This window comes from Mustelus asterias, unplaced genomic scaffold (genome assembly GCF_964213995.1).
Source record: "Mustelus asterias unplaced genomic scaffold, sMusAst1.hap1.1 HAP1_SCAFFOLD_3072, whole genome shotgun sequence".
Classification (NCBI taxonomy): Eukaryota; Metazoa; Chordata; class Chondrichthyes; order Carcharhiniformes; family Triakidae; genus Mustelus; species Mustelus asterias.
In genome coordinates this window covers 35001-37500 of record NW_027593017.1, presented here as the reverse complement: position 1 = coordinate 37500, position 2500 = coordinate 35001, and the positions used below count along the sequence as shown (strand labels likewise).

Below are 2500 nucleotides of genomic sequence, written 5' to 3'. Positions count from 1 at the left end.
GACGGCACCTCTGCGACACCCCAGCCGCGCTCTTCGGCGCACGGATGCGCGCGAAGTGCGATTGATTGTCAAGCGACCCTCAGACAGACGTAGCCCCGGGAGGAACCCGGGGCCGCAAAGTGCGTTCAAAGTGTCGATGATCAATGTGTCCTGCAATTCACATTAATTCTCGCAGCTAGCTGCGTTCTTCATCGACGCACGAGCCGAGTGATCCACCGCTAAAAGTTGTATCGGGTTTCGGATCGGTTGCCCGATCCTGGGACGCGCAAAACGCTCCCCCGCCGACGTGACGGTGGAGCCCCAGCCTGGCGCGTACCACGGCGTGAGCCCGGAGGCGCACGCACTCGAGCGACAATCAAGCGAAAAAAAGGAGGAATCAGGGCGCTCGCAGGCGTTGAGTGCCGGCGTGGGTGAGGGGCCGGGGCCCGCCACGCGCCGTCACGCCCCGCAACAGCCAGAGGCAGAGTTCTCTGGTGTCACCGTCTGGCGGTAGGCTCGAGAGTCGAGGCGAGGCCGCAGCGGACTGAGTCGGGTGCAAGCCGCGGAGGACAGGCCGACGCTACGGGCGCAAGCCGACCCCGCACGCCCCAACCTCGGCGGGCTGGGGAAGGGGGCGCGGCGGAACGCTCGCAAGCGCGGCTGCCCCCGCGGACAGGCACATTCTCTCGAACGCGGTGGACGCTCGCTCAAGTCAGCACGAGACCAGACCGGACCGACAGGCGGACAACGAATCTTTAAACCTCGCACCCACCCTCCGCACACGGGTGCCGGAGGAATGGTGAGCATGAACAGGTACCCCTCACCGGGCTTTGAAGAGAGTGACTAGAATGCGACCAAAGCTTCACCGCGGCGGGAGACAAAAAGGCCCCTGACTGCACCAGAACGTCTCCCTGCGGAGTCACACAGTGGCCGTTCACCGTGGTCCCGTCGACAAGCCGCCAGGACAAGCACCCAAGCCCGCAGCAGCTCTCTTCGTTTCAACTGCGGATGTAATGCTGCAAGGCGGTGGCAAGGTCACGTCGCAGCCCGCAAGCCGTCGCCAAGGCGAGAGGAAGACGGTCCCCACAGCGGGCACACACAGACGGACGTGGAGCACGGGGCGGCGGCCCACAGGTGCGCACACGCGCCGTGCCGAGGATCGGTGCGGACGCCGGTGACATCGCACCCGGCAGAGCGGCTAGGCAGAAGTCGCTGCGGAGGAGGAGCACCGTCGGCGGAACGGTCTGCTGGCGGGCGAGGGACCAAACGAGCAGCTAGAACGGGCGGAGTGGACCGGACTGCAGAAGCGGAGTGAGTGCGTGGCTGACGCCACCGTCTCCCTCCGAGCGTCTGCTCGCGCCGGCCAAACCGCCGAACCGCTGAACGAAAGGACCGCATCGTCCCACGCAGGCAGGCCGGCCGTGTTGCCGTGCGTGCCCCCACCTCTCGGACGGACTGCAAAGACACCCTACGAAGCCAACGGCGAAGCCCTTCCAACGGCGCAGGCGTAGCGTGTGCGGCACCCGCATGGACTTGCCGGCGTGCAACCGAGCGTGTGCGTGCTCGTCGGTGGCGGCGCCCGCGCGCCGGCCCAACCGAGTGGGACCGAGATCGACGTCGCCCGGCTTCGGCGGAACGTGCGTACGGGTGACCAGGCCCGTTCGACGGGTACGGCGAAATTGTCGGTGTGACCTCCCACCCGCGTGGGAGGCGCCAGCGTCAGTACGGGCCACGGCCCCGGGGCCAACCCCCGTGAGGCTCTCCTGCCTGGCCCAACCGGCGCAGCCTTCGAGTTCAAGGAGTGACGGGCCGCCCTCCCCGGAGAGGTGGCGGGCCCCCGGCCGACAAAGATCCTTCACAACGTGTTCACCAACAGAAACCTTGTTACGATTTTTATTCTGTGTTACGGGTTTCGGTTCGGGCCCCCGGAGAGGTTGTCCGATACCTGGCCCCGGGGCCGGCCCCCGTGAGGCTCTCCTGCCTGGCCCAACCGGCGCCAGCCTTCGCGTTCAAGGAGTGACGGGCCGCCCTCCCCGGAGAGGTGGCGGGCCCCCGGCCGACAAAGATCCTTCACAACGTGTTCACCAACAGAAACCTTGTTACGACTTTTATACCGTGTCGGGTTTCGGCTCGGGCCCCCGGAGAGGTTGTCCGATCCTGGGACGCGCTAAACGCTCCCCCGCCGACGTGACGGTGGAGCCCCAGCCTGGCGCGTACCACGGCGTGAGCCCCGGAGGCACACGCACTCGAGCGACAATCAAGCGAAAAACCTTTCTCGGAGGAAACAGGGCGCTCGCAGGCGTTGAGTGCCGGCGTGGGTGACGGGCCGGAGCCCGACACGCGCCGTCACGCCCCGCAACAGCCAGAGGCAGAGTTCTCTGGTGTCACCGTCTGTCGGAAGGCTCGAGAGTCGAGGCGAGGCCGCAGCGGACTGAGTCGGGTGCAAGCCGCGGAGGACAGGCCGACGCTACGGGCGCAAGCCGACCCCGCACGCCCCAACCTCGGCGGGCTGGGGAAGGGG

The 2500-nt window shown here is 67.2% G+C and overlaps 1 non-coding gene across 1 annotated transcript; it reads right to left on the bottom strand.

The window, feature by feature from the left end:
* Positions 1-73: 73 nt before the first annotated feature.
* LOC144490250 (5.8S ribosomal RNA) lies at positions 74-227 on the bottom strand. The gene has a single exon (XR_013497196.1). It is a non-coding gene; the product is annotated as a 5.8S ribosomal RNA (ribosomal RNA).
* Positions 228-2500: the final 2273 nt, after the last annotated feature.